The sequence below is a fragment of the Bos indicus x Bos taurus genome, chromosome 11 (genome assembly GCF_003369695.1).
Source record: "Bos indicus x Bos taurus breed Angus x Brahman F1 hybrid chromosome 11, Bos_hybrid_MaternalHap_v2.0, whole genome shotgun sequence".
Taxonomy (NCBI): domain Eukaryota; kingdom Metazoa; phylum Chordata; class Mammalia; order Artiodactyla; family Bovidae; genus Bos; species Bos indicus x Bos taurus.
In genome coordinates, this window is record NC_040086.1 from 32,357,918 (window position 1) to 32,370,489 (window position 12,572).

Here is a 12,572-nt window from a genome sequence, read left to right on the forward strand (position 1 = left end):
ATGTAACACTTTTTTCCAGTGAAACTCTGCCAGGCAGTCAGATGGAAATTTAAAATAAAAGTTATAAATAAGGGGAGCTTTTATTTCTCCTACAACCTTGTCAAGACTATTGCTTAATCTCAATTTCTTGAACAATTTCTACCTATATGGAGCCATTATTCTGAATAAAGTTCACAGAAAACAAAAACAATAAGACCACCTTGTATTAAAAAAATCGGTCTAAAACTAGTAAAACAAATAGATTAATAAATCTGAACAATCTTACTTGTATTCTAAAGCAACAATTTCTGTCTACATTAATGTAAATTCTTTACAAGATCACAAAGAATTAAGTTGTGAGCAGTATAAATTCCTAATTCCTAAAATTTCATATAACAGCCTTAAAAATCAGGAAAGGTAGGCACTATATTAGGAGAGATGACTAGAATCAGAGTAACAGGAGTTTCTACCTATAATATGTAATCAACTCTAAATCTAAAAAGTAATAACACCAATTACCAATATTGAGAATAAGAGACAGCCCTCAATGCTACAGATCTAAGGGTGAAAAAATGTTAGGAAAGAAAGGAAAATAAAGACTATATATATCACAATTTGAGACTCCTGATGGAAGATGCAGACTTGGTAGAAATAACAAATACATTAAACTAGCTAAAGAGACTAGAAAATAAGACAAGGTTTTTACCCATACATCTTTGAGAAAGAGAGCAGGTAGGTCTTCCATGAAAAACATGGCAAGAAACAAGACATGTCACTGAAAAGGCTTAGATACTGGCCTCATAGCCTGAATCAGAGCAAAGAAAAGAAAGTCAACAAGAGTTTAGATAATTCCCAAAGAACCAAAGCCTTAAGAAAGTAACTCATGATGACATTCCAGATAGAAGGAGCATTGATATGGCACATTGCAAAGTCCATCAGAACCCTAGACCTTGGGAATTAAGGAAATTTACTGAATTTAAAAAAAGTTTGTTGAACATCTATTAAATTGAATGTAAGCTGACAAAACTGTGAGTACCCTGCTTCAAAAATTTTGTTAGAGTGACACTGTATTGACTCACTACACACACACACACATACAGGGCTTCATTAAAAATTCATCGTGAACTTGGTTCAAACTTTTTCACAAAGATTCTTGAGCCCCATGAAATCAGGAGTTAGACTCTCAGGGTCCATGAGGACTCACTAGGCATTAAAAACTCATTTCTCCCAAAGTTTCAATGTGATTAAACAAGCCTGAACCACTCAAACTCCACAGCAGACCTATGAGTCATGAAAGAAAAGAATCATTGCCACTAAGCCAGACCATATGAGTTTTAGCGTGGGTCCAGTCAAGGTACCATTTTAAAAAGAAAAATGGCATGAGCTTGTTAGTTGCTCAGTTGTGTCCAACTCATCGCGACCCCAATGACTGTAGCTTGCCAGGTTCCACTGTCCATGGGATTTCCCAGGCAAGAATACTGGAGTGGGTTGCCATTTCCTTCTCCACGGGGTCATCCTGACCCAGGGCTCGAACCTGGGTCTCCTGCATTGCAAGCAGATTCTTTACTGTCTGAACCACCAGGGAATTTTATTCTATAAGAAATTTTAAACAAGTTAAAACTCAAGAAAATGGAATAGCAAAAAACTATCATGATTTCTATAAGCTCAGTAATCACTTCTCTTAAAGGTAATTTCAATAGCAACTGTGTACCTCAATGACAAAGTAGTGAAGTTTCCCCTTTGCCTATTTGGCCCAAAATTTTTCTCTAATAAAAGCCTTTTTAAATAAATATACTGTATTTTTCTGTAATAAAAATTCTATTTTCCTGTGATCTTGGCAAGGATAATATATGTATAAGTGTATCATATATAGTTTTCATTTTGGTATTTGACATTTCCATACTTTGACATTTATGGAAAGAATAAGCTATATGGAAAAAAGTATTCAATCTTTGGAAAAACAAGTGTACTATTCTTAATAAATGAAATAATTCTCAAGTGGATTCAGGGCTGATCTACCTTGTTCATATCCTAGATATTTGTTCAGGGATAGCACAAATAGCTGCACAGACTGCACTGCACAATCAAGAAGGCAGTGTTAACATAAATGCAACACGAATGGTGTGCAAAGTTGAGACTACGTAAATAGCCACTGATGTCAAATGTAGTCATTTGAATAAGTCATTCTTTCTCTATCTTATAAGGAAATTAATCAAAATAAGAAACATACCCAAGCTGACCTATCTTTTGGTTGTCTAATATGTGAAAGGAGCTAGGAGTATAAAGCTGAAAACACACAGCCCTTTTCCCCAAACAGGTAGGATCTGTGAATCAGAGATAAATATCAGGACAAGAGTTTATGAGAGATATCATGAAAATGGTATTCAGCCACGTCATTACCTATGCTGGATTTTTTGTTTAACAATCTTAGAAAAGAAGACAATGTTAAAGGCACTGATTAATGGTAACGATAAAAAGAGCAGAAAAATTATTAACAAGAACAATTATATCTATATTTTCTTTCTTTTCAGATCAAAGTCATATAACTGTTTTAAATATTCACTTGAAATAATGTTTAGTGAATATTATTACTAAATTTATACAACAAGCAACAAGTAATACTTCACTTCATGGTTTTTTTGCAATATACTTTCCCTAGAAATTACTCATTATTTCCCTCTCTAAACACACTATGTAGAAAATACTCCCTCCAGGAAGAATTGAGTTGAATAGTTTTAACTGCCCAGGGAGACGAGCTTGTCCGAGATCAAATTCAAAGTTTTGGAATCTTTTAAAAGGCTCCTGGAATCTAAGTTATCTGGCTGAGAAGAAAAACAAGTAAATGGTAGACCTTCTGCCAATCAAATTAGAAAAAAAAATCATAAAGATAGCAAAGTATCTAGAGTTAAAAATAAAACTAAGCAAAGCAATCTCACAACCAATAACCCTAAGAACATCAAAGGTTTATGTCTTTCCTTCTGAAACTAGACTCCCTCAAGCAGTAAGTGAACTTTATTAAAAAGTCTCTGACAAGTAATTCAGTAATCAATTTGCATTACGCTACAGGCAGCAAGGGAGGAGGGAGAAAAAATCATACCTTCTGCTCCCTTAAGAAAACTCTCATTTTAAAAAACATATAATAAGCTGTGAATGCTCCTAATAAATTCTTTAAATTATTAGCGAGAGTCCCTTGGACTGCAAGGAGATCCAACCAGTCCATTCTGAAGGAGATCAGCCCTGGGATGTCTTTGGAAGGAATGATGCTAAAGCTGAAACTCCAGTACTTTGGCCACCTCATGCGAAGAGTTGACTCACTGGAAAAGACTCTGATGCTGGGAGGGATTGGGGGCAAGAGGAGAAGGGGACGACAGAGGATGAGATGGCTGGATGGCATCACCGACTCGATGGACGTGAGTCTGAGTGAACTCCGGGAGTTGGTGATGGACAGGGAGGCCTGGCGTGCTGTGATTCATGGGGTGGCAAAGAGTCGGACACGACTGAGCAACTGATCTGATCTGATCTGAAAGGTTGCAAATGCCTAGTGATGACCTTCAGTTTACTTTTTCGTAAATTAATTGTCAAAATGGTTTTCAGAGTTAAGAATTTACTAGAATCATGGTGTAAAAAACATCATAGGGTAAAAACAACTGAAATGAACACAGACAATGCTGAAGAGCTCTTGGAGAAGACAAAGGGAAACTTTCCTTTTACAAATGACAAAATAGAGGCCCAGAGGAATCAAGTGGCTTCTTAATTTCACACAGATGTTTGGGGACTGTACCCGACTCTATTCCTAGTGCACAATTAAGAGCTAAGACTAAATGACTGCTTCTTGTTTAGATAAAGAAGCTAAAATTCACAAGTCAAGGTCTCACTTCAGTCATCTCTAGAGGTTTTTCTAATGATGTTTCCTTGGTCTGGTTTTGGTAGACTAAAAGTTTCTGAAATGGCACTTAGCAGAAATGATTCGTTCATATTCTGACATTTTCAGTGTCTAGCTTGAATCTTTAAAAGGCGTGGAGCCTTTGCAAATCTTTATTGCCAGCATCTTGCCTCAGAAGTCATCTCAGCTTTGGCTTGTTCAAATGCTTCCAAAATGCTGAACAGAGATGCAGAAGCCAAATCTTTATCATTAATACCATAATTACTTTTATTCCATACCAGATAGGCCTGACAGCTTTTCTCAGTGACACCATTTCCTGCCCTTAAAAGCAGAATTCAATCCTGAACACAAAACTGCATGTGGTTATTTTGAACTACTTTGAGGCCCCCATATCAATAATAAATTTCATAATACCCCAATCTCCTCTGCCTCCAATCTTTCCCAGCATCAGGGTCTTTTCCAATAAGTCAGCTCTTCACATCAGGTAACCAAAGTATTGGAGCTTCAGCTTCAGCATCAGTCCTTCCAGTGAATATTCAGGGCTGATTTCCTTTAGGACTGACTGGTTTGATCTCCTTGCAGTCCAATAAAACCAATTAAATTATTTATTTGTAATTTTAAACTGAAACTGGATAGAGTACTATTTGCTGATTCAGAAGTCACTCCAAACTAAGCTCTATCACTCAGGCATGCACATGTGGTAGAAGATACATTCTTCTCCCAAAGCGACTTTTACTTTTGCTGATTTATGCTTCTCTGCTGTACCTGGTTTTCTTTTCAGTCCTGCTTCCCATTCTCATTCCAGCCAAGGTGAATTCCCTCTCTTTACCATGTACAGAACTTGTCTTTAACTTGCATGCATTATATAATAAGTCAGAGTTGCCTTTTTTTGAAATTTCCATCTTTAAAAGTATGTATCCTAATGAAGGGGTCTTGCTTTAATTCTTGTTATCCTCATCAGACTTAGGTCTTTTATTCATTTATTAATCATTAATAAGAATCTGAAATAATGCTTGAACCAAGTAAGGACTGGTGATAGGATTATAAGCAACTTAAGGTTCCTGATTCTCAGATAAGTATTAACAAATTCCATGCTTATATCCATTTCTAAGTAATCTGAGTAATTTTACCTGTCAAACACAGAAACTCAGATGAAGAGAGAACCTTCCTAGATTACTCTGATAATGAACACCATTCTCCATTTCATTCTGTCTGTGGAAGAAATAAATCATGAATAGTCATGAGACTCTTTAACCAGGTAATGATGACCCTTTTGAGTCAGAACCAAGGCCCACAATTTTCTTGAATAACCCAGTCCAAAGTTCTCCATATTTTATAATGAAGAGATGCATATAATCTGCTAGTCCTTAAAAATTTATTAATCATCAGAGAAACCAAGGAGACAGCACCATAACCACAGTGATCAAAATTAACATTGGGTCCCCCAAATATGAAGTGCTGAGAAGGGCACAGCATCATTTCTATATTGCTTTTTGTCAAAAATGCATAGCCTCAACCTATCCATAAGAAAACATCCAAGAAACTCAAACTGAGGGACATTCTCCAAAAAAACTGGCAGCATTCTTTTCAAAAGTCAAGGTTAGGGAAAAAAAAAAAAAAGACTGAGGAATAGTCCCATATTGGAGGGAACTAAGGGGACATGACAGCTAGATGCATTGTGATATTTTCATGTGTTCAGTTCAGTTCAGTTCAGTTGCTCAGTCATGTCTGACTCTTTGCGACCCCATGAATCGCAGCACGCCAGGCCTCCCTGTCTTTAGCCAACTCCCGGAGTTCACCCAGACTCACATCCATCGAGTCAGTGATGCCATCCTGCCATCTCATCCTCTGTCGTCCCCTTCTCCTCCTGCCCCCAATCCCTCCCAGCATCAGAGTCTTTTCCAATGAGTCAACTCTTCGCATGAGGTGGCCAAAGCACTGGAGTTTCAGCTTTAGCATCATTCCTTCCAAAGACAGCCCAGGGCTGATCTTCAGAATGGACTGGTTGGATCCCCTTGCAGTCCAAGGGACTCTCAAGAGTCTTCTCCAACACCATAGTTCAAAAGCGTCAATTCTTTGGCGCTCAGCCTTCTTCACAGTCCAACTGTCACATCCATACATGACTACAGGAAAAACCATAGCCTGGACTAGACGAACCTTTGTTGGCAAAATAATGTCTCTGCTTTTGAATATGCTGTCTAGGTTGGTCATATATACTGTTGTGATGTAGTTGTGATGAATATGAACCATCAAAGATGGGGAATAGTGGGCAACATAGGAGAAAAGTTTGTATCTCCTTTAACATAACAAGAAAAAAATACCTAGGTGAGATTATTTTATAAGTTGCCTGGAAAATTGAAAATTGAAATTAGTGAGGTGGTCATGAAAGACTCTAACTCAAGACAAGGAGTTGGGATTTTTGACAAAAACAAAACACAGTGATGAAACAACAGCAGAAGGATGCTAGTGGAGAAAGAGAATACAAAAGCAATACAACAGTATAATTAAAAAATATAAACATCCATATATTCAATAAAAATTTAAGTATTTGCTATGTATAGAGCACCATGCTAGATGCTGGAAATGACAGAAAGGTATATGTTAAAGCTGTATGATCCAGTTTTTCAAAAATTCCCCTTTCAGGCAGTTGTGATTTCCTGAGTTTTTCTTTTGTATTTCCATTCTTTCAGCGGTTGTTCAGATTGCACCACCATCAATCTAAAATGTAATAAATACTCATCCTTACTGATTCAATATTTTCCTGCCTCTCCCTAATTTAAATTTACTATACAAACTAGCATTAGATTCATTTTGTTTTGAAATGGTCTCTGAAATCACTCTTCTATTCAAAGACCTTCTAGGATTAAACAACTATCAATTTAAAAGAAAAACCCTAAACTGTGAACATCCTCCACACAAACCAATCCTCTACATCAGTCAAACTGGAGAATTCACTCCATCTCCTGAAATACCCCCAAATTCTTTTCAGAAAAGATAAAATTTAATATAGTTCTGGAAAAATAAAAGCAAATGTATTTTTGTGGGCAGGGTTTTCATGAGAAAAGTCACACAGGCACAAAACAGGTTCCAGAGAGATGGAGAAGGCCACTTACATTAATGACATCATCTTTTTTCAGAAGATATATTTTTAGGCACTATTATTTCTTATCTCTTTGTCTCCTGAATTAAATCTCTAGATAAATACAGAGTACGAATCAGATAGTGGAATTTAGGACTGTTCAAGGTCAGTGCTAAAAAAGATTAGATCAGTTCTAGCAGTTTAGAATATTCATAATTCTATGAAATGCAAATTTCCTTTAACAAAGAGTCACATAGCTTCACAAATTTAGAAAAATGGGATATTACTGTCATTGAGATAAATTGTATTTAATAAGAAGTGTCCTGGTGATATCTACTATTTATCCTGAATCTTCTCATTTCATCTTTATCAAAAATGAAACCACTTCTCATTTTCCTAAGTGTTAGTCTGTCTATGCTTAGTAGAAAAAGCAACAATTCCAGCAACTAAATTAAAATATAATTTTTTTGTTCATTTGTTTATTCATTCTTCATCTCAGACTCTTTGAAACAGCTTAGTGAAGATGCCAATAATAATAAATATCAGCCAGTTCTCGAGGTATCAATCCACCTATTTTCATAGTAATAAGTACAAGAAGAAAAAATTGGGAAATTAGACCACTTATATTGACAAGCAATTTTTGGTATTTGAAAGATTTAAAATACAAAGATGGATTTTTTTTTTAACCTATGAAGATATTTGTCCAATGGAATTTAACACAGGAAATGAATTTTGAAAGTGATGGAAAATGAAAAAAAAAAAAAAAGTTCTCTACAGAGATCTATTTCACCGCTCATGTGAAGATATATAACTATGTGTGAGAGTCATTTTTGAAGTTGAAATGACTGAAACATTAGAGAGTGGATTAAAGTGCCAAATCAGCCCCAGGGCAGGGAAGTGTCAAATTTTTCTTCTTTTATGTTAGTCTTCCTAGACTAAAATTACAAGGTGGTTCCAATCTGAACCTCAGATCCTTGAATACTCAGGTCCCCAAACTCAAAAGACCCTCAGGTTTGAAATATAAGTCTTTGAGCTCTACAGTCTTCAAATAGCATGTCTGAAAAAGGTTGAAAAAGAGCTACAAGACAAAGAGGGTAGGGCCCTATTAAGGGATAAAATAGGCTTCAAACTTAAAAACAATCATATATAGGTCCATCCTTAAAATTTTAATTTGTTTTCCATTGGTTATTGTATTGAAATGAAGTTTGCCATGCCATCTGTCTTTAAAGTCTTTTAAATTAAATCTATTGATTCTTGTGGGGAAAAGAGGCTAATTCAGTATAGTCTGCTTACTATTAATCACTAATTAAAATTAATTATGAACAATGTGATCATTTTTCCTTGACCATTCTCAATCATTAATCAAAAAAATGACATGACTTTCAGTTTCTTCTTTGGTATATTGAAGTGATAGTTCTATGACTTTTGGGTAGATGTTACTGAAGTGAAGATTTTAGTCAGATTTGTAACAATAATGCCATCTAAATGCTGCATTTAACCAAGAGAGCAGTATTTTTGGAACAGCAGGCAGTATAAAAGTGCTTTGTGAATATTAACATATTCCAGCAAATTAGTTTGCACTCATTATCATAAGCAATTACTTACTGTTTAGATGCAGCTCATATTAAATTGGCAAGCAATTTGCAAGAATTAAAACATAAGAGAGAGCTTTCTGAAAATTCAACAATATACTGAGACAAATGGTGCTACTAGGTTCACAGACCATATACCAAACAAGGTTACCGATTAAACATATTTAGCATTAAAATAATAGTTGACTACATGGGCTTTGTAATGCAAGATAATTTTGTAACTATTGTTTGGAATGCTATCAATGCAATTATGCATATCAGAGCCTAGAAGACATTTAAAAAAAAAGGCTGAAGAGAAAGTGGGAAGCTTTTGTTTTCTGAGAAGGAACTAGCTGTCAATTTGACTAAATTTTGGTAGTTTAATAACCCATTACATTGTCTTGAGTTATTTGGGACTACTTAATCTTCCCCTTAAAGAAGTTTCTGTCATCTTGATCTTTCTCTCCAATTATATCTGTGGTGAAGACTGCTGCTGTTCACCACTATTCATTTCAATATCTTTAATAATAGCACTCGAAGCTGGGCATACAGTTAAAACTGGGCATACAGCTGTCCAGCTATAGCCTACATTTCCCATTCACCTTTGCAGCTTGATGGGGCCACGTGACTAAATTCTGGCCAATGATACTGGGGCAAAAATGATGTGTGACTCTTCCAGTTATGGGCCTGAAAGGTACCTGCACTTTACTGGTAGGCCCCTCTCTCTTTATGCTGAGTGATAACCAAAAACTGGAACTTTCCTAGTGGCTCAGATGGTAAAGAATCTGCCTGCAGTACAGGAAACCTGGGTTTAATCCCTGGATCAGAAAGATCCCCTGGAGAAGGGACTGGCTACCCACTCCATTATTCTTGCCTGGAGAATCTCATGGACTGAGGAGCCTGTTGGGCTAGAGTCCATGGGGGTCACAAAGAGTCAGACAGGACTGAGTGACAAACACTTAACCAAAAACTGAGCCAGCTGCCTTAGAACTAGAGATGGAAGATCCTATGTGACGAGCGGGGAAAAAAGAAAGGAGAAAAAAAAATTACATTTTGCTCATACCTATGTATTATGGAGGCATGAACATTTTTACAGCAAAGGGTGTTTATAATAGACTTTAAAACAAAATGACAAAACATTTCTAAGTACTTTTTTTGTATTCATGACAGTCAAATAAATGATAGGGAAACTGTAATTATCTATATTTTAAAAATTTAAAAGAAATTGGTGTTCACGATGTAAAGTGATTTGTCCATGGTCACATAGTAATGTGAAACTTTTCTTATCAAAACCTCTGCAAGGTTAGTAACAAACTATTACCCTTTTTATGGTTAGACAAGGTTACTCACCCAGGCAGATTCAGTGGGGGTGGGGATGGGAGGGGTGGGGGGAAGGGACCATAGGTTTTCCTGAATCTACCCCATTCCCAAATTCTTTTCTCCCTGGCAAAATCAGAATGGCATCTATTGTAAAACATATTCAAGAATGTGGTCTGTGACCCTGAAGCAAAGTGAAAAAACAGACCAGCACTGACTTCATTTGCTTGACTATAGAGCATTCACTTTAGGAAATTTGTAATTGTGAATTCTTCCTCTGCCTCTTTGAGATGTAAAACTTCTTCCAGCTTCTTGATAGTTTTATAACGTAGGAATGTGTTTCTTAAGAGCCTAGGAGCTATCTCTTTGAAAGGTAATCATTAGGAAAGACAGAGTCCCTCCGTCCCAATCTCTGTGGAAAGGTAGAAGCCAAACTTGGATAAGCACCAATTAGCAAACACCTTGAGCAACCTTCCTCTCCCACCTCCAGTGTCCACCAGCATTTTATCACTACTCACTCCAGCACTTAAAAAGTCTCCAGTCTTTTGTTTCAGAAGAGTTGCCTTCAATCCCTCTCCCTTTTTCAACTTTTCTGGTGCCATTCTTCTTTGATATCCATGACTCGTGATAAATTATTCACATTTATCATATTATTTATTCTGCCATCTAAGCTAGTCAGCCTCAGAAAAAGAAATAGCAACCCAGTCAAAATAAAGATAGAAAATTGTTTCTTCATCTGAATTTCACTTCCTCATTCACAGAGAAAAATATTTACTTCTCCACAGAAATTAAATAAAGTATTATCAGGGAAGGTTAGTAATAAGAAATTTGGAGAAACGTTCTTTAGAGGTATTTTTATACACTAATTCAAAATGCTAAATAATCTGAGGAACATCTATAGAGCCTGAATTGTAAGAGACTTTTATAACAAAATGGAGTTCCCTGGTGGTTTAGACAGTAAAGATTCTGCCTGCAACATGGGAGACCTGGGTTCGATCCCTGGGTCAGGAAAATCCCTGGAGAAGAGAAAGGCGACCCACTCCAGTATTCTTGCCTGAAGAACTCCTTGGACAGAGGAGCCTCGCAAGCTACAGTCCATGGAGTCACAAAGAGTCAGACACAACTAAACGACTAACACTTTCAATTCTTTTTATAACAAAGCAGTGATCATTCTATCTCCATTTCCTGAGAACAGTCACAACAAAAAATATATAATTATCAATATAGAGCAAATTTTACTTATTTTATTTTCTATTAGTTTTATATTGTTTGTCTCTAATATTCTATCTTGAGGATAAGACTAGTCCTCATGGTTCCTTGTATTTACCTCAGTCTCAAATACCACTAGATAACTTTGCAGATATATAACTACATGTGATGTGGTAAAAAAATAAAATATATCTTTATTTCCATTTGATGTTTTAGAATCAAATACCTTTGCACTACATGTATAACAAAGGATTTATTAATGGGAAGCTGGAAACAAACAGAAGCATAATGTGTCAAAATCCGCAAGTCAGCAACTTTTCTCAGTGCCTTGAAAAAAACTGTAATTTAGAAAATATCTTCAAAAGGCTATAAATTGGGATTACTGAGAAAAAGGTTATTCAAAAATAATCTAGTTGATTTATTTTCTTTTTCAAATGTTAACTTTGGAATAAAAGAAAAAGTCTTGGCTTTGGGTTGATACACATTTATCATATGCTATTTTTGAATATACATTTGTATATTTCACATAATTATCTACATTTACATACTCTTCTTTTATCAACTCTAATGCGTATATACTTAAAACCAACATAAAAAATCTGTGTAGTTTATATACACATACACACATAAAACGCCAAGTTTGCTGATCAGGGAAGGTGAACTTTTAGATAACCAATATCACACCGGGGACAGATTAATTAAAATAAAACAGCAGAACAAATGAAAAATAAAAAAAAATAACCCTTCCCTTTAAGAAGGGCCTAAAATAAACCTCTTCTGAAGTGGTTTTTGGTGCTACTCAAATTTATACTCTCTCAAAACTAAAATAAGCAGGCTCTAAATAAGAGAAATTTTCTCAAGCTGGGATTTACCTCTTTTTTTTAAAAATGAAAACAAACACCTAGAATATCATAAAGGTGTATTTTACAGGATAGAAAAGGTGTTTCCCCCCAGCCCCCACAAGATGTTACTGGTTTTTCAAGCAGCGTGGAAATTCTTATATCAATAAGGGTCAATCATCTTTTATTCTTCTGCCATTTTAATACTTGTAACCAACACATTTCCACATCCATTTACTGTGTTCTCATCTGTCTGGCAAATACCATTTCTCTTCCATGTACTATATAACACATTCTGAGGGGTAGATTTCCAATAGAATAGCCAATTTCCCTTTCAATCCCACTAATGACATGAAAGCCTAAAACCCACACTGTCTCACCTGTGTTTGAAATGGATTCAGAATTGGAAATGACAATTTCCACTGTAACTTCCTAAGACATTCACTAATAAGCTGATCAAATGTTTCTGTGCCCATGAAGAGGTGAGAGTCCACTGTAATAAGTGTGTAGGGAAATGCACAAAAAAGAATGTCCCTTCCACAAATAGCTTGGCTAATCACCCTGGAGGAATCAGCTATCATATTTTCACTATCTTCTGCCCATATTCTTCCAAGATAATCTTCACCATGTCAAAGAGACTCATGCCAAAGAGGATGGGGCTTACACTGAAGCAAAAAGGAAGTTATATGGAAGAT

General features: G+C 35.9%; 1 protein-coding gene across 30 annotated transcripts in view; it reads right to left on the minus strand.

Moving 5' to 3' along the window:
* The window catches only part of NRXN1 (neurexin 1), a 1,214,076-nt gene that overhangs the window by 359,128 nt on the left and 842,376 nt on the right, over positions 1-12,572 (minus strand). The gene's annotated exons all lie outside the window — the stretch shown is intronic.